Below are 25,954 nucleotides of genomic sequence, written 5' to 3' on the forward strand. Positions count from 1 at the left end.
TCTTTTCTTATTACCTTCCACTTTTCCTAGCATTATTGACTATTCCAGAGAGACTTGTCTTCTCATGATGTGACCAAAGTACGATAGCCTGTTTTGTCATTTTCGCTTCTAGGGAGAATCCAGGCTTGATTTGATCTAGTACCCCCTTATTTATCTTTTTGGCTGTCCATGGTACCCGTAAAACTCTCCTTCAGCACATTTCAAATGAATCAATTTTCTTCCTGTCAGCTTTTCTCACTGTCCAACTTTCACATCCATACATAGTAATGGAGAATACTATAGTTTGGATTATCTTGATCTAGGTTCCCAGAGAGACATCTTTATCTTTAAAGATCTTATCTAACTCCCTCACAGCTGCTCTTCCGAGTCTCAGTCTTCTTCTGATTTCTTCATTGCAATCTCCCTTTTGGTTGATGATGATAGAAAATCTTGAACAATTTCAATTTCCTCATTGCTAACTTTAAAATTGTGTAATTCCTCAGTAATCATTACTTTTGTCTTCTTTTTTTTTTTTGAAAAAATTTTTATTGGGTTAGGATCAAATGTTTACACATGACAGTCAATATTCCCATTTCCCAATTTCTAACCCCCTCCCTTCCCCCCCCATTTTGTTGACTTCCAACAGTTTTCCAACCCTTTATCCCTTTTCCCTTACTCTTTATATATTCCTCTATCTAACAAATATATATTCTCCCTTTATTCTAAGCAATACTTCTTTAACTATTTTTAATACTCTGTACCCTGACTATGAGTCCCTTTTTCCATAATGGATAAACAATTTATCCCATTTTTCATTATTCCACTTTCAAATATTTCTATATATCATAAACTATGTAAACCATACATTCATATAAATCAACCAGTTTAACTTATACTCTATATGTTATTCATTCTATCTTCTTCTTTCTATTTTAGTTATATTTGTTTACATTAGTATTTCTATTCCCCTTCAATCATAAGTCTATATATGATATCAATCAATTTGACTCATATACAGCTTCAAATAAACATATTCAGTTTGGTACACTGTACGGAATCAAAAAGAAAATATTATTAGTTAGTCAATCCTTGTAGTTAACCCTTATGATTAATTGTTTTCTATCAATATTCTATTTATTATTCTATATATATCAATCTAATATCATAACTGCTTAGAAATTCTCTTTTACCTCTTCTCCTCCCCGGTAAAGTCACCCCCCTCTACATTTTATTGTACTTCAGTAGTTCTCAAACTGCCACAGTTCTCCTCCCACCTCCCATTTCTTCTCCAAATATTGTTTCAGCTTCTCCCAGTCTGTGTTAAACTGTCCTGAGTCCAGGTTTCTCAATTTTCTTGTCATTTTGTCCATTTCTGCCATATACAGCAATTTGTGGATCCAATCTTCAATGGTTGGCACTTCTTGTATTTTCCATTTTTGCGCATACAAAAGTCTAGCTGCTGCCGTCATGTAAAATATCAACGTCCTATGATGGGCTGGAATTCCCTCCATTCCCAGGTTTAGTAGCAGGAGTTCTGGGTTCTTATTAATTTGAAATTGTAAAATCTCACTCATTTCTCTTATTATTTCCCCCCAGTACTGCCTAGCTACCTCACACGTCCACCACATATGGTAGAGGGAGCCCTCATGCTTCCTGCATTTCCAGCATTTATTAGAAGTGTTCAAATTCCCTAGCGCAATCTTCTTTGGTGTCATGTACCAACGGTAAATCATTTTGTAAATGTTCTCTTTAATACTAGTACATGTCGTTGTCTTCATTGTAGTCTTCCACAAGTATTCCCATGCCTCCATTGTTATTTCTTTGTTGAAATTTATGGCCCATTTCACCATTTGTCCTTTAACTATTTCATCCTCAGTATACCATTTCAGCAGTGCTTGGTATACCTTAGATATTCTTTTCTTGTCCTCTTTAAGAAGGGTCTGCTCTAGTTCCGAGTTTTCTGTTCGTATACCTCCCTTTACAGAGTCCGAGTTATATAAATCTCTAATCTGTCTATACTGGAACCAATCATAATAAGGTGATAGTTCCTCCTGAGTCTTTATTCTGAGTTTAGATTCTTCCGTTCTAGTTATTTCTTTGTAAGTTAAACATTGTTGCTCATTATCAACAGCTCTCGGATCTATCACCTCATATGGAACTACCCACAAAGGGGTTCCTTCTTCCAAATAGATTCTATACTTCTTCCAGATTATATATAAACTTCTCCGTATATAGTGATGCAGGAACATCGAGTTCGCCTTTACTTTATCATGCCATAAGTATGCGTGCCATCCAAATATTTTTTTATATCCCTCTAGGGCTAGTAATTTCTTATTCTTTAGCGTCATCCACTCCTTCAACCACACCAAGCAAATTGCGTCATGGTAAAGTCTTAGATTGGGCAGTTGCATTCCGCCTCTTTCCTTTGCATCTTGTAAAACTTTCATTTTCACTCGAGGCTTCTTGCCTGCCCATACAAAGTCTGATATTTTCCTCTGCCATTTTTCAAATTGCTTAGAGTCACTGATGATTGGTATTGTCTGTAGCAAAAACATTACTCTTGGTAACACATTCATCTTAACTGCTGCAATCCTTCCCAACCATGTCAGATTTAGTCTGTTCCATTTAATCAAATCTCTCTCTATCTGAGTCCATAGTTTTTCATAGTTGTTTTTAAATAAGTCTATATTCTTAGCAGTCAGTTCGATTCCCAAATATTTCACCTTGCTTGTTACTTCACAATCCGTTATTTCCGTTAACAATTGTTGTTTCTGCTTAGTCATATTTTTGCATAGTATCTTTGACTTCTTTTTATTAATATAAAAACCTGCCAAGTCTCCGAACTCCTTGATCTTATCTATCACTTTTGGCATGTTCTCCAATGGGTCTTCTACAATTAACATTATGTCATCCGCAAATGCTCTGACCTTGTATGAATAGTCCTTTATTTTAATTCCTCGAATTTCTTCATCTTGTCGTATTTGTATCATCAGGATCTCCAATACCAAAATGAACAGCAGTGGAGACAACGGGCAACCTTGTCTTGTTCCTTTACTTATAATCAATTTCTTAGTCGCTTCATCATTCACCACAATTGCTGCAGTCTGGTCTCTGTAAATTTCCTTAATTGCTCTAATGAATCTTTCTCCCAATTGTAGCTTTTCCATAGTGGCAAACATAAAGTCCCAGTTTAAATTATCAAACGCCTTTTCAGCATCAACAAAGAAGAAACCAACCTCTTTGTCACAACGCTTGTCATAATATTCAATAGCATTAATCACTGTCCTTAAATTGTCTCTGATTTGTCTGTCTGGCAAAAAGCCTGCTTGTTCCTCCTCAATGACTTCCGAAAGCCACCCCTTCAGTCTCTCCGCCAGTATCTTCGCAAAGATTTTATAATCATTGTTAAGTAACGATATAGGTCTGTAGTTTTCCACATTAGTCAAGTCTTGGCCCTCTTTGGGGATCAATGATATATTCGCTTCATTCCAGGTATCTGGAATCCGCTGGTCCTTTAAAACTCCATTGATCACCTCTTTTAGGAATGGTGCCAGTTCGTTGGTCATTACCTTATAAAATTTCGCTGTAAGTCCAGCTGGCCCTGGCGCCTTTCCTAGATTTGCAGATTGTATTGCCTTGTTTAGTTCCTCATCTGTTACTTCACTGTTCAGTTTATTTCTCCAAGCTTCCGAAATTACTGGAAGTTTCATTTTCTCCAAATATAACGCTATTGACTCTTTATTTACCTCTTTCTTATTATACAACTTAGCGTAGAATTTGTAAAAGGCTCTACTAATGGTAGTCTGTTCCAAATACGTTTTATTATCTTCGCAAATTCTATTTATTATTTTCTTTTCCCTTCTCTTCTTCAGTTGCCATGCCAAATACTTCCCAGGTTTATTTGCACCTTCAAACGCTTTCTGATTCAATCTTTTAAGATTCCACTCCAATTCCTTATTATTCATTGCTGTTAACTGTTCTTGAAGTATTTTAATTTCCTGATATAATTTCTTTTTCCCTGGTCTCTTTTTTAACTGTATTTCTTTGGCTTTTATTTTCTCCTCAATCTCTTGTCTTTTCTCCTCTTTCTTTTTTCTTGCTCTACCATTTAAGTCCATTAGTATGCCCCTTATAACCGCCTTATAAGCGTCCCAAACTTTGTCAGTTGGTACTTCTTTATTTACGTTGTATTGTATGAAGAACTTTGTCTCTCTTCTCAACATCTCCATATTCTCTCCTTCCTGTAGCAAGTCCTCATTTATTCTCCATGCTTTCCTTTTTCTCCTTTTCCCTAATTTCCACATGATTGGATTATGATCTGAGCCTACCATCGGCATTATTTCTACCTCCTTAGTCCATAACGCTAAGTCTTTTGAGGCCCAGATCATATCAATTCTTGATAGTGTACAGTGCCTTGCAGAGTAAAAAGTAAATTGTCTACTTTTAGGATATTCTCTTCTCCATACATCTTCTAGAGTCTCCTGTTGTATCAAGTCAAAAAAGAGCTTTGGTAATAGTCCTCTTTTCTTTTGTGCAGTTGTTGTCTTTTTATCTAATTCCAAGTTCGTCACTCCATTGAAGTCTCCGGCAAGAATTATCTGGTCGTATGAAAGATCATCTAGTTGCTTCCTCAAATCCTCAAAGAAGCTTTCCTTTGCACCATTAGGTGCATAAACTCCGACTACCAACACTCTCTTTAAGTCCCAAGTACATTCCACTGCAATAAATCTGGCTTCCACATCTTTCATTACAAATTTTGGCTGTAGCTCCTCTTTTATGTACAACACCACTCCTCTTTTTTTCTTGTTGGAGGCCGCTACAAATTCTTTGCCCAATTTTCCTGATTTTAAATATTTTACATCCTGCTTTCTAATATGGGTCTCTTGCAAACAAACAATGTCACATTTTTGTTTTAATAGCCAGTGGAAAATATTTTTTCTCTTATTCGGTGAGTTTAGTCCATTTACATTCCAAGATAAAACTTTACACTCCATACTCATAGTCTTGTTGGTAAGTCTTTTTCATTGTCCCTTATAAATCGCTCCATCTCTCGCTCAGATCTGATGCGCTTTTTGGCCCCTCCAAACTCAAAGGACACACCTTCTGGTAACTCCCATCTGTACCTGATTTTCATGTCCTTCAAGATCTGAATTAGCACTTTGTATTTTTTCCGATCTGATAACACTGACCTGGGTAGTTCCTTCATTATGATAATCGTCTTGCCATCAATCTCCAATGGATCTTGAAACTGTTTTGTCACAATCTTCTCTTTCATATTTCGTGTCGTAAACTGCACAATCACATCTCTTGGTAATTTCCTCTGGGTTGCAATTCTCGAATTCACACGATATGCCACATCTAGGATAGCCACAACTTCCTCCTCCTCCTTCCCCAGGTATTCAGCTAACACCTCAGTCATCTGTTCTTGCGCTGACTTTCCTTCCACTTCTGGCAAGCCACGAAAACGTAACTGCTTCTCCATGTGTTTAGTTTCTGCAACTGACATTCTCCCCCTCATCAGTCTCATCTCTGTTTGTTGCGTGTCTACTACGTTCTCCATCGCGTCTTCTACTGTTTTAACTCTCTGCTGCGTTCCTTGTAGTTCACTTTGTATTGTTTCCATACCTTTTTTCACTTCTGACAGCTCCGATTTTACTGTCTGTGTAACCTCTTTAACCTCTTTAATCAGCTCCAATTTCGTGTCCTTAAGTTCTTTAATCACATCTAAAAGTTTTTTATCCAGGTTTTCTATTGCCGATTGCCACTCTTTTTTTGACATCGTGGGGCTTGCTTTGGCTCGCTCCCACGAGTCCGCTCTCTTCCTTAACTCCGTGGCGTAAAATTTAATGTCCTTTTATTTCAAATGTCCCGGTCTTCTTGCAAAAATTAAATTTTAAAGAGTCCAAAATGTCGGGCGTCTTTTCTCTATGGTTTCTCTATGATTTTGCAATCCAAGATGGCCTACTTCCTTTTCCACTGAGGCCGCGACCCTTCCCCTTTCAAAGATGGCGATTCCCTTCTTCCTGCCCTCCAGCAAGGGCCGCTTCTCTCCAGCAACTCTATTGTTGTTACGCACTTCCTGTCTCCCAACTTCCCACAGTAGGTCTCGCGATGGTGTCTTTTTCTCACAGCTCCATAACCGCAAGTATTCAAAACAATAGTCCAATTCCTTTAATAACTTCTTTAAACTGAGTCTCTTTTCAAATACAACTCTTGCCGAGTCTTCCCCTCTTTATCGTTAGCCTGTTGCAGTTTGAAAATCTACTTTTATTCCTCTCTGCTTTAATCAATCTGTCCCGTAACAGAAGATAGTGATCTTTACCTTCTCATTCACTTTTCTCGGGTTGTAATCGCTGTTTCGATTTTAGCTTCTCCTCTCCGTTTCTTCCCCCAATCGAAGCTTGGGTATGTAGGTCTTATGCCAGCCGAATTGGCCCCAGAACTGCCGCAGAGATTGTAGCCGACCTGTCGCAGGGTGGGACCTCAAGGATCGGGAGGGGACCCGTTGTGTAGAGCCCCCCCTCGTCCGAGATCTAGCACACCCTAGGGTCTTGAGCGTTCTTTGCCTGCTCTCCGCCTGAGAGCAGTCGGCCGCGGGCTATTTTTCCCCCGCCGGCCACTTAAAACGGCAGTCCGGTCAGCTCCGCAAATGGAGCTGCGTCAGACCTCCATGAATCCCAAACCGGAAGTCCATTCTGATTTCTTCATTGCAATCTCCCTTTTGGTTGATGATGATAGAAAATCTTGAACAATTTCAATTTCCTCATTGCTAACTTTAAAATTGTGTAATTCCTCAGTAATCATTACTTTTGTCTTCTTGATGTTCAGCTGTAATCCTGCCTTGGCGCTTTCTCCTTGAACCTTCATCAGTAGTTGTTTCAAGTGTTCACTATTTTCTGCCAGTAACATGGTGTCATCTGCATATCTCAGACTGTTAATATTCCTTCCACCTTCTTCTAGATCTAATCCAGCTTAGTTTATGATATCCTCTGCATAGAGGTTGAACAGGTAGGGAGATAATATGCATTTTTTCTGATACCCTTGCCAATTGGAAACCATTCTGTTTCCCCATATTCTGTCCTGACAGTAGCCTCTTGTCCAGAGTACAGGTTGCACATCAAAACAATCAGGGGCACTCCCATTTCTTTTAACACTCTCCATAGCTTTTCATGATCCACAGAGACTAAAACTTTGCTAAATCAAAAAGAGTCCAGTAGCACCTTTAAGACTAACCAACTTTATTGTAGCATAAGCTTTCGAGAATCACAGTTCTCTTTGTCAGAGAACTGTGATTCTCGAAAGCTTATGCTATAATAAAGTTGGTTAGTCTTAAAGGTGCTACTGGACTCTTTTTGATTTTTCTACTACAGACTAACACGGCTAACTCCTCTGCATCTAAAACTTTGCTGTAATCTATAAAACACCGGCTGATTTTCTTCTGAAATTCCCTGATATGTTCCATTAGCCATCATAAATTTGCAATATGATCTCTGGTGCCTCTTCCTTTTCTGAATCCAGCTTGAACATCTGGCAATTCTTGTTCCATGTATGGTAAGAGTCTTTGCTGTAGAATTTTGAGTATCACTTTGCTTGCATGGGAAATTAATGCGATAGTCTGATAGTTGCTTCACTCTTTGGCATCCCCCTTTTTTGGAATTGGAATGTAAACTGAGCGTTTCCAGTCTGTGGGCCATCGTTTTGTTTTTCATATTGGTTGACAGATTCTTGTTAACTTGAAATAACTATTGGTATTCCATCTACTCCAGGTATTTTGTTTCTCTAAATCGCTTTGAGTGCAGCTTTTACTTCACTTTCTAGGATATCTATGGTTGATCTACATTATCATTCATTTAACTGTAAGCTGACTATTTTGACAGCAGGCAGCACAAGGTGCCTTGTGCCTTGGGTGCCTACTGGGCAGGTCCACCCTGACTCCAAACTCAGCTGGAAGTTTCACCAGCTTTGTTTATCCTAGTCTGCATAGCCCTCCAATGCTGAGAAGTTCCCAGCTTCATCTGTCTCCCTTGATGGACTGGAAGGCAGCTACCAGGTTTGAAAGATGCTGCTCAGCAGGGGTCATTTTGTAGAAAAAGAGCTGGAGGAACTCATTAGCATAACTCATTAGCATGACTCATTAGCATATGCCACGCCCCCTGACATTACCTATCCTGGCTGCTTTGAACCCAATCCTAGCCATTCAGGGCCGAAATTGGGCCCAAAATGGCAAAAAGGGGTTGAAAATGGCCGAAAAAGGGCCCAAAATGGTCAGGATCAGGCTGCTGCTGAACAGGAGAGTGATCCACCACCCGTTAGAGGCCCAATATGGGCCATTTTGGCTCCAATCCAGGACAAAATGGGCCCAAAATGGCTGAGAGTCAGGTGGGCAGGGCCACCTGACATGTGACCTCTTCGGGGAACTGCTGGAACTGTGTTCCTGCGCATTCCCCCTTGAAATGAGCCCTGCTGCTCAGCACCCAGCCACACAGCATGTGATGACCTGCTCTGGACACCCTCCCCATTACCATGATATCTCAGGATGTTTGCCGCAGCAACAAAATTGCTGCTGAGAAGAGGGCACAGCAAAGTAAGTAGCTTCCTGCTACCTTCTCTGATTGGTGGACCCTCTAGTTACTGCCAACAATCACTGCCAACAATCAAGCCTTGTGCCATAGGAAAATCCCTGTATCTTTCCTGGTTTGGATCTGGATCTTCTACCTGGAGACCTAGTCAAATAGGTTACCGACTGTAGTACCCTACTTTATCTTCTTGAGCTACTTCTCTTTTTATTATCTTGCCCTCCTCTGCTTGAGTGATGCATGTTGCACAGTATGTGTGATTATTTGGAATACTTGCTTCTTAGCATGGGCATTCTAGAATTTGATGCTATATACATACATGCCTGATATTATTGTAACAGCTTCAATGTATTAAAAATTAACCTCCATAAAATTATATTTGGGATGTTTCCACATGGCTTACCTTTTGCCGGAACACAGCGTCTTCATGCACGAAATTGCGCCAGGAAGACGCTGTTATCATGCGATTTCGCGCAAGAACATGCTGTGTTCCAGCAAAAGGTAAGCCATGTGGAAATGGCCCTGATTTCACCATATTCCAAGACTGTGCTTATTCAAAACGTTCTTAGGAATTTCATTTGTCCATCTGCTGGTTACCATTTGTGCATGTCATGTCCTCAAGTTGAATATAAACCCTACCTAGCAGCTTTTTAAAGCAGTTGAGTGAAAGGCAGCGGAAGCAACATTTCTTCCTAATATTTTGGTTTCCCCAGACTGAATTTAAACCAAATTGGAAAGGGCTGGCCTCATTTACTCGGACACATGTTGTAATAATTTACTTATTTTTCATTTGTTTTAAAACTTTGACATTTGGACCTTTAATCCAGCTCCTCCTGACTTTACCTTAAATTTATACCTCAGGAGGTCTCTCCATATACGGAATGAGAAATGCAGATGACACCTGTTACTGGCATAAAATAGTAAAGACTTGATATGATTACTGATGAAGATTAAAGGAGAAAGTGCTAAAGCAGGATTACAGCTGAACATCAAGAAGATAAAAATAATGACTACTGAGGAATTACACAATTTTAAAGTTGACAATGAAGAAATTGAAATTGTTAAAGATTTTCTATTCCTTGGTTCAATCATCAACTGAAAGGGAGGCTGCAATGAAGAAATCAGAAGAAGACTGAGACTTGGAAGAGCAGCTGTGAGGTATCTAGAAAAGAAAAGATGTCTGTCTGGGGACCAAAATCGAGATAATCCAAACTATGGTATTCCCCATTGCTATTATGGATTTGAAAGCTGGACAATGAAGAAAAGCGACAGGAAGAAAATTGATTCATTTGAAATGTGAGGAGAATTTTGCAGATACCATGGATGGCTAAAAAGACAAGTGGATTCTAGATCAAATAAAGCCTAAATTCTCCCTAGAAGCTAAAATGGCAAAACTGAGGCTATCATATTTTTGGTCACATCGTGAGAAGACAAGATTCTCTGGAAAAGTCAATAATGCTAGGAAAAATGGAAAATAGTAGGAAAAGAGGAAGACCTACTAAAATGAGATGGCTTGACTCAGTAAAAGAAGCCACGTCCTCCAGTTTACAAGATCTGAGAAAGGCTGTTAATGATAAGATGTTTCAGAAGGGTTTCATTCATAGGGTCATCATAGGTTGGAGGCAACTTGACAGCACATAACACATACATGGCTCTGCTAGCAACCAACATTCTTTATTTCGCACTCACACAGAGCTTCAGGTGTTCTCTACTTTACCCAAGCTTCTTCCCTTTTGTTTTTGTGTGACCTATATATTGCTGCCTCCCTGACTCTCTCAAAAGTTTTTTGCTGCCACCAAAGGCTTTCGCTTGATACCTCCTTGGTTTAACTTGTAATACAGGCTTTTTATAGATGGTAGTGTGACAGAATGGTCACCACATGAATGTGGTTGTGAGGGGAAAATGATATTTTTCTTTAAAAAATAATTTTACTTATAACAACATAAGCATGATGGTCGCAGAGTTTTGATAAGTGTATTAGTTTCAGAATAATTCTGCAGCTTGGTGGTTTCACAAATAAGTATACAACATAATTCTTACATTTGTCTTTCTGCATCTGAATCTGGTGGCATTACCCCTCTTTTTCAGTTTCTTTCCCAATCTCAAAAATCATTTTCAAACCTGGCACAGAAATGGGTTGATATCTCTGTGTGGGTGAAGGTTTGACCAGTCCCTAACTCACAGTTCATCTGGAGTTCTGACAGAGCATATTTGCCTGTTCACACATTTGAGGAAGCTAAAGAGGCTTACAACACCTTACATGAGGATGGAAGCACAAAGTGTTCTGTCACAAATCTGAACAAGGCAACGTTTAAAGAAAAATGGGAAGGCTAAACTCAGAGAAAACCAGGAACAACTGAGATCTGGCTGCTTAAGTCTGGTGATATAACTTACATATCTATCCTTCTTAAGGTTAAAGCTTTTAATGTGAGATATAGTCACTTATGAAAGCTTTTTGAACATCAGTACTACTTATATGTAAGATGAAAGGAGGATAATAACATTATACAAGTAAAGAGCATCACCTGTATGTAAGTACACCATGTAGGCATAACTCAAAAACCCAGGCTACAATTGGGAGATTTATGTTTGTGGTGAGATATTAGAATTACTCATTTCTAAACTGAAAGGGATTTAGGCTGCTGGAAGATGTATATCCCTGATGCAAACAAATGGAGAAGACATGGGTCTGCCTTGTTAGTAAGCCAGGATTGCCAGGTCCCCCTGTCTTGAAACCAGAAGGCATGGGGGCTCCTGGTGGTGGGGGGGGGGAGTACCAATTTTTTCTCTTTTCAATACACTTGAAGTGTATGCATTCTGTGGACTCCCAATAACCACTTCCGGTTTAAACTGGAAGTGATGGTGTCTCAGAATCAGCACAAAATGTAGCGTTTTCAATATATTTTAGACAGATTCTTAAAGAATTGGCCCTGCTGAGACCCCATCTCTTCTGGTGACATCATTGGTGGTCAACAGACTGCACCAATGCCATTCTGCTGCATGCTAACAATAATAATAACAACAACATTTGATTTATATACTGCCCTTCAGAACAACTTAATGCCCACTAAGAGTGGTTTACAAAGTATGTTATTATTATCTGTACAACAATCACCTTGTGAAGTGGGTAGGTGGGGTTGAGGGAGCTGTGGAACAGCTGTGACTGACCTATGGTCATCCAGATGGCTTCAAGTGGAGGAGTGGGGAATCAAACTCAGTTCTCCAGATTAGAGTCCCACTGCTCTTAATCACTACACCAAACTGGCCCTGGCCAGCCTCCCCAGCAGGTAAGTCAGCAGTGGTAGGGACAGCAGCTGGGAGCCAGGAATCTCCTGCTTATAAGGGCAGAATTCCCAGCTGCTGTATGAATACCACTCAGGTAGGTATGTTATCATCATTGGCAGAAAAGTCTTTCTTGTGGTACTTGTGAACTGTCACACAGTTTAAAAACATTATATTGATAATTTGGCTGTCAGGTGGATTGCAATTCCAGTATATTCCCTGAAGCATTGTTTCAGTTAATTGTGAACTGAACCAGATTTCAACTGTCTTATCTGGGGCAGGGGCAATGTGGTGTTATGGATAATTGCTGGACATGGGCCAGAAAGACTGGTCTTCAAAACTTCATTCTGCCCATGAACCTCATTGGGTGTTGGGAAAGTCATTATCTCTCATCCTAATCCACAAGGGGGTTGTGTGGAAAAATAGGATTGCCTCATATATTTAGTGGAAGAATAAATTAATAATTAACAAACAATATGGCTACTCCTGATATAAAGGGCTGCGGAAAACAGAAGTAAGAAATTCCTGCAGTTTGAATGTTTATAATTCAGGCCTTTGTGACATCAAGTGAAAAGTTAACAGCTATTTATCCCCTTGAATGATACTCCTTGAACAGCCAGTTCAGCAGATTGATCTTCTATGACCAATTTTTTATAGTATAAAGCAATTTACAAATGTTTAACCCCTAGAGTTAGAAGTTCTTACCTTTGGTTAGGCAGTGCCCAAAAGGGTGCTGTTTAAACACAGATCTTAAATCATTTTTTGCATTTCCGATGTTTGTAGTTAAAATGGCTTAAATAAACATTCTAGACTAAGTATCCTTGGATAATTCGTAAAAATGTCCTAGGTGCTATCAAAATACTGAATGCCAGAATTGTTTAGTTGGTTAGGTGGCCCTTTGGTTTACTTGCAGATATCTAATATTATGAGTTTATGACTAGGGGTGTGCAGCAAGGAAGTTTCCATTTGAGTTTTGGTTCTGGGGTTTTTAGTTTTTCATTTTCATGAGTTTCAGCCCATTGCACATGCACTGGCTGCACATGAGCAAACACATGCTCTTCTTTTCAAGGTGGGGTGGAGAAACAAGGTTCTGGGGCAGCTGCTTTTGCATGCAATGGCACCCAAATCACACAGAACACAGTCCTCCCTCTAAATCATTGACCCATTGAGTCTGGGAGAGGAGTTCCATGTTTTTGGACCCCAAGGAATGCTTGGGGAAGGCACGTGGCAAGGTGAATGTTGTGCTGCACAGTACACACACACATACTGTTCTTTTCAAGCAGGGGTGAGTTGGGGAAACAAGGCTGTATTCACACTTAACCAAAAACTGCATCATCCAAAATCCTTCAGTCAAATGAGTTTCCTCTCAAGCACATGAAAACTCACACAACATTGGACCACAAAGAAGATGAGTGTTGGTGGGTGCACACAATACCAGGAAACTTACTGGTAAAGCAGCGATGGCACAGCATGGCGCAAAGCAGGAAAGCATTCCCTTGCTAGCCATCACAGTGAAACAACCTTTTTTAAAAAGCTTCTTTACGATAGCGAAGCCAATAAATTACGTTTGAGTCATGCTGTTATGCCATGTTTCCCTGTGCCTTGTAGTTTTGTTTCCATGATGAGTGGCAAATCCTCCTTACTCTAATCTGCTATGTAGCAACTCTGGAGAAACAACTTGTTTAAACCTGTTGGCTGCCGGCCTGTCCTTGCACTGTGCATAAAAGCGCACAGAAAGAGACAGCTAGATGTTAGTTTTGCCTTCACAGGAAGCAAAGTAGAGGGAGGATGGCCCTCTTTTTTCATATTTTTGACTAATAAAAGTGAAAGACTGTACAGATTGCTGACTGCCAGTCTCCCTTTCCAACTAAAACCGTTAACTCAGAATTGAATGAAAAGCAAAAAAAGAGAAATCACCAGAAGACAAGCAGAAAGGAAAAAAATTACCAGATTGGTCCTTCCATGTGGAATACTGATCTGAAAAGATGTAGATGTGTGCGAGTGTGCAATGCACACACCTGCTATTTCCCCATCATTTAACATTGGGTTAACAGTTTTAATCAGAAAAGGCCCAAAAGCCTGAAGGCTTTCTGGATCAGATGAAATTCCTCCTGGTGCTCCTCGACCTGATATCTTTGGAGGACTTCTATAGTCACAGTGGTAGCCCTGGCACCATGGCACCTCAGCAAAGGACAGCAGCAGCAGAAGGCCACTGAACGGGCCTAAACCAGCTCCACATGCTTGAGAGAGACCTCCTGGTTCTCTTTTAATAATTGCTTTTTCTTTCCAATTTTCACCCTAATCTGCATAAGAGCCTTTATGGCAGCTGGGACTCAGAGGATGAAGGAGGGTGATGGTGACGCTGGTGCTGATGGCACCATGTTGTCTGCTGCTCCCCTCCCTGGTGCAAAGCAGACCTTTGATCCCTACGAGCCACTCAATGCCAATGCCATAAGTCCATTGCCCAGTAATTTATGGACTCATGCATGCCATGTACATCCCCTTCCCACCAATGGAGTTAACACTAAGGCTTAGTGTCTCCCCTTTAGATTCAATTGGTGGCATGTACAGGCAGACTTGCCATTAAGGAAAACAAGATGTTGCCAAATGGCCCAGGGTCATGACTGCCTAACCTGCCTGTGTGGCCTCTGCAGGATAAGCTCCAAAATGAAACACACAAACTTTTCGGTGGGGAGGAGTTGTTACAGCCTTGTTTCTGCGATTTGGTTCAGTGTTCAGGAAGCTGCTTTAATGAGCCAAACCACCAAGTTCTGTGTGTAATTTCAGTTCAATTTTTCTGTGATGCACATCCCTGTTACAGTCTAGTGGAAGAACAGAGGAGAGGGGAAGGATTATTTCATTATACTTCAAAACAACACAGCATGGAGGTTGTAGAATAGTTGTTAGGACCATGATTTCTGAGCTTGAAGATCATAGTTCAAATCCATGGTTCACTATGCTTTGGCTGGATGATTTTTAGATCAAATAAAAAAATGTCTATCTGCTCTCTGTAGAAAACTTACCTTGACTAGTGCTGCCTAAAAAATAGGTTAATAAATATTCCTAATGACCAACTTAATGCCTCAGTGTCTTGTGCTACAGAAGAACTAAGAGCACATGAAAAGCCTTAGTGCACCAGGCCAATAGCTCCAAGTTCAGCAGAAGATCAGACCAATGGAAGAAACTTTAACAATGAAAAAAACAGAATGATGAAGCAATCTATTTTTGTTTCTATTGTTTTGAATATTATATCTTAGTTGTCAAGAAATAATCAATACAAGACTATAGCTGGCTGGCAGAGATAGGAAAAAAATAGATGTTATCGTCATTTTCACAGAGTTGTGAAGAGCACTGCCTATATATTTTACAGCCTGACATTATTATTAATTCATTTCCTCAGACATCTGTGCGTTAGAGCAACTGAGAACTGCAGATGATGTATAGTTTAAGCCTTTCCCCCTGTAATTATGCTTGAATAATCTAAATGCTGGATTATTCTAGCATAATTATAGAGGGCTATTTTGACTATTAGCTCATTATGAAACTGTGATGCAAATCAAAATCTTCCAGAGTGTGCGAAAAGGATGACATACGTGTCTGCACTTCAAGGGGAAATGTCAGCCTTCCTCAATATATCTTGCATTTCATTATAGCCAAGGATGGATGGAATCTATAAAGGGGTCTTGCCTGATGTCAGGCCTTCTTCATGACGAAATTATAATACATAGCAGGGAGAAGCAACTAATTAAGGAACAGTGAGATGTTGGATGTGTTTTCTGTCTCAGTCACATCACCTATGTGTGATCCTTCCACCACAGTGCTTAAAAAGCTACCTTTAACCTGCAGCCTTGATTCTTGAACTGAGGGCCAAACCAAATGAGGGGAGGATTGCCCCTTCCCTCGCACTGCAGTTACAATCTGAATCTGGCCTCTGTATGCCTTATATCTGAGTTTTAAAAAATTGCAGGCACTGCTGGACACAGAATTCCCTCCACACATCAGGCCTGTCCCCCAGATGTATAGTTTTAACTCTTATTGTTCCAAAGTAGCACAGAAGCACATGGCCAGATACGGTGTTGTGCTTGTTAGCCTAACGAACTGAGGAAAACGTGTTACAATTTAAGATCACTAACTTTGGACTTCAGAAAATATTGGGTTCTGGGTTGGACATTCTGGTATATCAGAGGCAGAGCCTCTTGAAAGCTGTCAGGTCATGTTCAGTGATACAGCACTCAGCAAAACAAAGCAAGTCAGAGGTAAATTTGGAGCAGAATCTGGAAAGAGCTCTCCTAAAACCCCACCATCCTTTTTGAGGTAAAACTAGCCATGAATACTTTCTCATAATGGCCCAAATGAAGCTTAACTAATCTGTCTGGGTGACAACTCCAGCTGTGCACGCTCAGCTAAGAGAACCAGGCATGGAGAAAGGCTTTTTATAGGTTGAGGGGATGCAAGTATTGGGCCATTTGCTTTTTCTTGGCCACCAAACACACCTTCCTTTCAAGATGAAGACTAGATGAAGACTAGCGTTACTTATGCTACCAATGATATTCACTGATGGCATGAAGACAGCACACATATACAACTGCTGGCCTGCTCAAGTTTGAGGTGTGTGGGTGGGTGGAGAATTATCACCCCCCCTTTTTTGGCAAAAGTAGGGGACCCTTTCATATCCTTAGTTTTCCTTAGTTTTATCACCTTACATGTCGACCCATGGAAAACTATGACAGCAATTAGATAAATAGATCTTTTGTAAGCCATTTTGATAAAAAGATCTTTTGTAAGCCATTTTGAATTTTTGAGACAGCATAATATACATAAATTATGTTATCTGGTTTTAGTTTTTTTGGAACCGATAGCACAGATCCACCCATCTCTCAAGGAACCTTCCTTCAGCCTGAGGAGCCTTCCTCTAACTGAAGGGACTCTTCCTCTAATGGAAGAACCCCTGAAGTTGGAGGAAGGCTCCTTAGGATAGAAGAAGGCTTCAAACTTCACTCAGTAAAGCGAGAGGATAATGATAGGATCCTCCCCTATATGTATAGTAATACTAAATAAAGTGTGAACACGTATAGGTTTTCTTAAATTTGTTGAATTTGCCAGACAAACTGCTACCATTGGCTTGGTATGTGAAGGTTCAGTCATGGATATTCTCACAAACATAGTGGCAAGTTGCACATGAAACTCTGCAGGGTTGGAAACATTGATATTATTAAAGTCTACTTTAGTAGGAATGCTACATCTGTCTTCTCACACTTCCTTCAGTGTTTGCTTCCTTAGCTTCCTCACAGGCTGAACATACACATTGTTGACTATTTCACTATGTTGTGTTATAGCAATTATTCACCTCCTTGATTGGCTTGTCCACACAGGAAACTCCAGCAGTGATTGATTGCTATAGTGCAGTGACAGCATGGTATTGAACGATGTGTGGATGCAGCCTCAGACATAGGAAGAAATTAATAGCTGCTGCATCAGCAGCAGATGTCTCTCAGGGTCCCAGCATTCATAATCTCTCTGCAGATATCTTGCATCTCAGGGTGGCGGATCTTAAACCACAGTTTGAGAACCTAGGTGGTACTGTTTTACATTATGCATTGAAAAGAAGCATGCTTACATTAAGGTTGATTGGCATAATGGTAAGATTCCCTAGGTGAGGCTACAGCCTTATTAGCAGTCAAGAGAAGAACATTTTCATTTATGGTGCCACCTTTTCTAAACAGATAACATATCAGCATTTGCAAGGGAAAAGCTCAATATGCAGGGAAAACATAAATGGTGCAAAGCCATTATAAATCAACTATGATCTACTGTTGTTAAAGACAAACATAAAGCAAATGTCTTTTAAAAAAACCACTAGGGGGTGCATTAATACTAGAATAGTAGAATAGAAGAGCAAACACTGCAAACAGATTGATAAAATATGGGTAATTATGAGGCTTCATTGTATTGGAGTAACAGCAGGTAAAACTGGCAAGACTGCTATTCAATGGGTAGCAATATCCCAATCCTCTTTCACAAGCTAAAGTTCAGAGTCTGTAAAAAAATTCAGCTAACAAAACTCCATATAACCATATTTCAGCTGAGAACAAATATAGGCATGGGGGCCAGTAGGCTGATCCCATCTTTAAAAGAATGTTAAGGAAATGAACTTTGGGTGCTTTAAATGTTGAAACGCTTTAAAGAACAAAAAGGTGGACAGTCTTGCCTGAAGCATGGGGACAGGGGAAATACAGATCAGAAAATCCTTGGTGGAAATATTAATAAGTTAAAGTGTCCAATGCATTGTGTGTGTGGGGAGGTGGGAGGTATCCAAGCTTACACTGTGGGAGAAAAAGGTCTGTGAGACCCTTATTTTGGGGGGCATAATTTTCTTTGGACTTGTAAATGCCTAAAATACGGTATACATTTTAGGACAAGGGGTATCATCTGTGCTGAATTAAACACTGAGAAGTATCTACAGATTTCACAGGGGTACTAGAAACAGGGAGTATTCAGCATGATTAAACTGTCCATAGCAGCACTGGTCCCTCGTTAGCACCAAGGTATGGGAAGGAATACAGTTTCTGAATTTGCAGTGCTGCCTGAAGTAAGGCATGCTACTTCTTTTTAAACAACATTAAATTACAGTGTATGTTAACAGATTGATTGCTGAGAAATATGTATGTGTCATACAATAACGCGGAGGGAGGATCAAGATAAATGGGTTTTTGGGGGGGGGGTGTTTAAACAAACATTTGTTTTGAATTTTGAATGCATTGATAATGTTAGGCAGGATACAATCTTGAAAAATAACCACATTTGTTATATTACTGTGACATATTGCAATGAGGTTTAGCCACCAGCAAAATAAGCCAAGCTAAGTACACAAGACTCCAAAGGCCAAGCGATCTACAGAGTAGAGGGATTGAACTGAGAGGAACGAAAATGAAATTTAGTTTCCAACATCATACCATAGCGCACTAATTGCTATCAATTGCTCTGCACACCTTGTGACATTTTCAGCCAAATACAACCGATCAGCTATGATCTGTCAGGTATTTGACAACCCTCCTGTTTTTGCCATGCTACACAGACAGTAAAAAGCAGGAGGTTTATTGAGTTCCTAGCAGACCTCCATATATGGGTTTGGTGGGTCCCAATTTATACAGAACAAAACCAACCCAAGAAGATTCAAGTGGGAACCATTGTGGCTAATAGTGTACAGATACTGCTTTTAGATCTTGACAGTGGTCCTAATGCATATATACACTGCAAATATATATTGCCACTGCAAATATATATTGCCATTGTTCTACTACAAGAATATGGGGAATTGCTTGCCGGAACACAACTGGGCAAGCGGCGTGGCTGCCCTGCTTAAATAGTGGATTGGAGAACCGGAGGGAAGACTGGGCTTCTCAGGTCCGACCTGCGCCCCGTTCACCGAGCCCGACTGCTGCCTGACTGGAGCTGAATGGCCAGGGAGGGTTTGAATTCTATTGGGCACGGGTGGACTGAGGCAGCCTGGGAGAACAAGGTGGCTGCCATGCTTTCTGCCTCCCCCAGCAGCCCCGCGGACAGCAAACGAGTCATCCAGGTGAGTCAAGGGGCCAATGCTTATTCTACTATAAGAATATGGAGAATTGTAGGCTTATAAGGGTGCCGAGAATTCTTACTTAGAGATCCACAGCCACTATCATAGAATTACCTTTCCCGTGGTACCTTGAGGAGTGGGAAAGCTGATTATGTGGCATGAATATATCACTGGATAAGCAACTCCAGTTTGCAAGCCAATGCTCTTACTTCTGGACAATGGTTATCTATGTGAAATAATGTGGTAATGTCATGTTTTTAGTAAGCTTAACCTGGCCTGTTCAAAAGCAGAATGAGCTTGGAGCCTTTCATAGGCCCCTCTTTTCACACGTTCTATGACTTTATAAAATTACCATCTGAATCCACATCTAGTTTAAATTCAACTGGTTTCAGGTGGGTAACTATGTTGGTGTGCAGTAGAACATCAAAATTCAAATCCAGTGCACCTTAAAGACCAAGTGTCCCAGGGCATAAGCTTTTGGGAATCAGAGGCCTGTAGGGTTGCCAGCCTCCAGGTGGTGGCTGGAGATCTCCCGGAATTACAGCTGGTCTCCAGGCCACAGAGATCAGTTCACCTGGAGAAAATGGCTACTTTGGCAGGTGGACTCTATGGAATTATGCCATGCCAAGGTCCTTTCCCTCCCCAACCCCCACTTTCTCCAGGTTTCTCCAGGTTTCACTCCCCAGATCTCCAGGAATTTCCCAACTTGCAGCTGGCAACCCTAGAGGCCTGTGAGGTCTGGTTCCTCTGAGGTCTGTGTTCAAGTAAAAGAACAGATAGAGGAGAGTGTTTTTATCAGTGATTATTATCACTGTGTCCCAAGTTTTATTCAGTAATACTCTTGCTATTCAATAATTTTCCAGTAAAATAGCAAGAACATTTGTCCTAGAAGAGTGCTGAGATGCTCAGTTCATTAATGTGACCATGAGTTCTGTTTTACACTTTTTAAGTGAAAGCTTCTATAGAACAACCATTTAAGGCTAGCAGACTAATTTTCAAGGGCTAACCATCTTAGAGTCTTTTTGTTCCTCTAATCCTGCAGAAAAGAGCATATTGAGCCAGATTCTTTTTTTTAAAAAAAATGGAAAAGAGAAGAAAAAGCTGTGCCTCCAAGGTAAGGCTTCTACCCTATTGTAAATCTTTTTGGCTTTTAGTTTTGTTTTGCTTCTCAGTTTTTGAACAGTTCTTTCAAAAAGCATGCACTGCCCTTCTTTAGGAGTTGTAATTTCTAAATGTAATGCAACATTAACTTGCTGGATCACAGTAAAATCCATTTAGTTAGTCCAGTCAAATTTGAAATGGCCTAATTAAAGTATAGGTTGAGCATGAGATCATAGAGTGTTTTTTGAAAAAAATGCAGGGATGCATCCTTGGAATACATGAAGCAATGTTTCAGAAAAGAGAAGAAAAGATAAATGATGCTAATTGTCCAAATGATTATGTATAGAGTTGCCCTAAATGTGCAGCATACTGTAGAAACTTTGTTTTTTCCATCCTTCACTCCATAAAGGTGCAGTATATTTATTATAGCCCTTTTCAGATTTCTGTGTTGGTAGAGCAAAAACATGTGGTGAGGGAACTTCAGCAGCAAGTTCCTCTTTTGCCCTATGCATGTTCATTAGAATGACATATGGAGCCTATATGTGTACAAGCATAAGTGTGTAGGACTCTCTACCAGATTGGGGACTCTGGAAAGAGCAGAATTCCTGATTACACAGAGACATCCATCTACATATGCCTTCCAGTGAACGCATGTTGGCAGGAGACTGAGCTTGCCACTGTGATTCCACTTCTGAATAATGATACTACCCAGGGCTTTTTTTCTGGGAAAAGAGGTGGTGGAACTCGATGGGTTGCCCTTGGAGAAAATGGTCTCATGGCTGGTGGCCCCGCCCTCTGATCTCCAGACAGAGATGAGTTTAGATTGCCCTCTGTCTGGAGATCGGGGGGTGGGGCCACCAGCCATGTGACCATTTTCAAGAGGTTCTGGAACTCCGTTCCACCGCATTCCAGATGAAAAAAAGCCCTGATACTACCTATACTGAAGATGTAAAAAAGGTTAATGTAATCTTAACATCCACACTTATCACTGAGGAATCACACTGAGGTCAATGCAACAACTTCCCAATATATTTGCAGTGGTGAGGTTTCATCCTAATGTTTACTTAACATTAATTTAAGACCCTCTGAATTAAGTGGGACATTCCCTAGCAAATGTGTGTACAATCCAAAGCAGAGTTATACAGTTCTAGGACCACTGAAGTCAATGGCTGTGGAGGGATGTAACTCTGGTTAGAATTACATTGATACACAGATGTTGTCAGCCTGTAGTTTTCATGGTATTTGCTGAACCACACAAAAAACAGAGCTATAAGGGGAAAAAACCAGGCTGTAGGAGCCGGGGCATGTTTGATCAATCAGATATTTGTGTTAAGGAAAGCTGGTACACAATCTTTGTGAAATTAATGGGGTTAGTCCCTGGGTTTCAGAGGCCCTGAATTCACTTACCCTCTCAAACATGAATCCCACTGAGTAAAGACTAGCTTGGTGCACTCATCTTCTTGAAAATACTCCTCAAAAGTAAGATTGTACTTTTATTTTTTCTGTTTGCTTTCTGATAATAAATTTTTAAAATATTGAATTTTGTAAGAAAAAAAGTGCTTCTCTGTTCACAGTAACTTTTTCACTTTTGTTTCTATAAGAATATACTGCTCTGAGAACAGATGTAACATGATTTCATGTTGAAACAGTTTGGATGATCAGAATATAAAACATAATACAAAATGAGTATCCCTTTGAACATGGTTAGGCTGTAGCAGGCAACATTTTCAAAACAGTTTGAGGATATTTTAAAATCCAATTCATTTCAAATCTTAAATTGCTGTTCACAAATAAACATGTTCAATAGAGGAAGCTGGCAACTGGTCCCCAAAGGTTTGCTTGGCAACATTTCTTAGTTTTTAAACCCAGTTATACCGATATCCAAGGACAACCACTCAGAAATGAACTTTTTTACAAAAGGATACAAAGTGTTCACTAATGAACTCCCACTGATCTAGTATTTGGACAAGAAAGGGCAGGTTGAAGAGGAAAACATTAGATGTAAAGTGCCTTTAGTAATTTACATTTTAAAAAAGAAAAGTGTATAGAGCATCATGCTATGTGTACTGTATTTTTGGTGTTGCTTTTTCAAAAGATCTATATGCTATTTACATGAAACATGATTTAATATTTAACTATAATCCTTATGTAGTGTCCCATAGATTATTGGATTCCTCAAGGAAAATCATTTGAATCACAGGCTTGATCCATTAATACCAATGGGAGTTCTAACCCTGATGGCAATATATAAGTTTGCATTCTCTTTGCATTCATAAGTACAATGTTCCAAACAATGGGGATCTGATATTTGTGAAAACATCAGCAGCTTAAATAAAACTATAATAATCATTAGGAGTTTTAACCAATCTAAAGAAAAGAGATTCATACATACAAATGCATGAAAAATCCTAGCACTGGGCACTGATTTACACAAGGTTGCGCTGACACAGAACAACATCTGTCATGATCTTCCTGCTGCTGATGCTGCTAACAGCCATTTTATATAACAGCACTTAGGACATGGCAGATGCCCTCTCTCTGGCATCTGAGGATCTTAGGCTACACACACCATTTCACGGCACACGAGGGTGATATCTAGCACATTGCATTGGAGCGGTGCCTAAAATCTCTTCTCAAGAGACATATTGTTAAGGAAGCATGCACCTGAACAGATGCTTCCACAGGATTCAGGATTCCTCTCCAGGAGAAGCACTCCTGGGAAGGAGAAAACTTGTTCCATGTTTCTCAAGGCTTTTGTCTCACCTAGACTCTCCTGGGACTGCTCCCATGTTCATTCTTTCTCTTACCCTCACATAGCACTGCTTGCAATGAAGAGGGATGCATGAACAGGAGATGTGCAATATCCACAGTGACTAGGACATGAAATGGAATCATAGCTAGATGTGGGAGTCACTGGCATCACCCATTGCATTAGAGTTTGGATTCTCTAGTGTGGGCTGCCAATGAGGAAATAGTAACAACATTATATCTTTTGCACTGAAGCCAGAGCTGAACAACTTGTGACCAATTCAAAACCCAGCCCATCAGCCATGAAATTGCGGTCTGTGAGAAGTTTAACACCCTCCCCCTGCCAGCAGTCAGAAAAAACACGAGGTTTACTGAGCTCCTGATACACTGCTGAGCATGGCCAGTGTATTGTGTTTGGCTTGGTGCATCATAAAGTGTGTAGATCTAACTCACACAACTCTGGTCTTGTGTGTATATATGAAATGAATCCAGTTATAATTCTCCTCATGGCTGCTGAAAGCCCAGCTGGGTGAATACTGGCGGTGGTGGAGAGCAATACAGCTCTCCTGCTGCTTTCTTCCAGAGCAGGCATACACATCCTTCACTTTACTAGCAGCCAAGCAAGTCCTCATCTATTTTACAATGTACCTTGAGATCCACCAGACCTCTGCCCTCTCTTCCTGAGTACATTGGCTGTGCAAACTGGAGGAGAAAAATCTGTTGTGGATGAGAGTGGTTTGAAAAGACTCTTGAATTCACATATTTTTCTATGGCCTGGCTCCTAAGTAGGCATTTTCTATAGAAAAGAGGAGACATAAATCCACAGGATGGGGCGGAGGGGGGGGAACAATAGTGCATCTGTGCTGAAGCCCTGAACCTCTCTTCTCATCTGCCTTAAATGGACCATGATGACAGCTCTTATGTGCACTAAAAGGGAATGTACTCAGATGTTGTGGAAAGAAACAACTTGCTAAATGAAGACAACTGGCTTGCAGCTCTGACTGAAATGGCTTCATTTGGAAGCATAATATGCTTGGAAATGATTAAAACAAGGGAACTCTAATGATATGTGGAACCAATTCTTATTAATTCTGACCTGGTATGTCTCGTCTTGAGAGAAATCTTTATTTTTTTTGTAATGGCAATTGCAACCATATGATCATTTATACCCCTGGAAAAAAAAACACTGCCACAGATTCATGGGTAGGGAGGGGTAGCAAATGATTCTCTCTGCATTATATGCTCTTCACACCTTTATTCAGCCAGGCAATTCTCTCTCCTCGTTATCTATACTTCATGGGCTTAATTCCTTTGGCTGATATTCCCATCCTCTTCACTGAGAGACAATCAATATTACATCATTTGGTTAACTGCAATGCCTCATACATACGTTGGAGCAAGTTCCTGCGGGACTTGTTTTTTTTCCCCACCAGCCCTCCTTCAAATCAGTAAGGAAATGAGAAGGTATGATTGGAGCATCGCCCAGACAACATTATCACAGGGCTTTAACCTTCCTTTATGGGAACTGATGTCTGCAAGAAATCCATATGCTGCCATTTGTGCTTGCAGCCAAGATTTAATACGCAATCAATGAGACAGACACAGAGAGAATATAATGAATTAGTTTGGCCTGTACAGGAATTTAAAGGTCTCCACTTGGATGCCCGGTGATGGGGGGTGGGGTTCCAGTATATTGTAGGATAAATGATATTATTGGGGGGGTTACTTTTTTATTATACAAATTGAAGAGATTCCGTTCTGTCCAGGGTTTTAACTGGATAGCTAAAGGGGTTTGCATAATGAACATGGATAGCCAGTCAACGGATGTTTCCAGACATGGCACAAAGGCAATCATACACACTTCCTAGTGGATTGAGACACATGTGTTCTGTGTGTGTGTGTTTGAAAGAGAGGCTATTAGAACTTAGCCTCAGCAAGAAAAACAGTTTTTGCAGGTGGCTTGCAAGATGCAGGCTGATGCTGTGTTGGGGGGGGGGTTGATGTGGCTTTAAAGATTAGTTCTGCTTGTCTGCTCCTCTGAGCTCGTCTATTAAAAAGAGACAGCTACATTGCAAGTCTCCACGCTCTCTCTTGTCAGGGAAACATATACTGTAAAGGCTACCTCAGAAATTTTGTACTGCTTTGGAAAGCTGTCATTGTTCTTGAAGACAAAATATGATACACAAACAGAGAGTGGAAAAGAGAGAGAGTGAATTTATGGGGCCAATATTGTGGAGGATCCAGCATTGTCATTTTATCTACACTAGCCCAAGTTCAAGGAACAATGTGAAGGGTTTCATTTTTGTTGGTTAGGATAGCACTGAAGACTTGCAGTTATCAATATCTGGTTTTATTTACAAATGTACAAGGAGAGAATAGGGGAAGTGAACAGACATTCCTTCAGCAAGCAGCAGATTTCCTTGGGGTGCTGTCCTTCCCCTCCCCAAGACTGTCTCTCTTGCAAGCCAAAAAACTCTCAGCTGTCTTATTTTCTTCCATTCAGGTACTGACAATTGCTGCTGTTCAGAGACACATCAGCTGAGTGCTTATTAGACACCCCCCTCCCCCAATCCCTGCAGGTGACTTGCCCATTCAGGAAGCATTTCATCAAAGGAACATTAATATTCTTTCCTCAAATCCCTATCTCCCTTCAGGTAACACTTTAAGCAAAACCCATAAGGACCCAACATTC

This window comes from Eublepharis macularius, chromosome 1 (genome assembly GCF_028583425.1).
Source record: "Eublepharis macularius isolate TG4126 chromosome 1, MPM_Emac_v1.0, whole genome shotgun sequence".
NCBI lineage: Eukaryota > Metazoa > Chordata > Lepidosauria > Squamata > Eublepharidae > Eublepharis > Eublepharis macularius.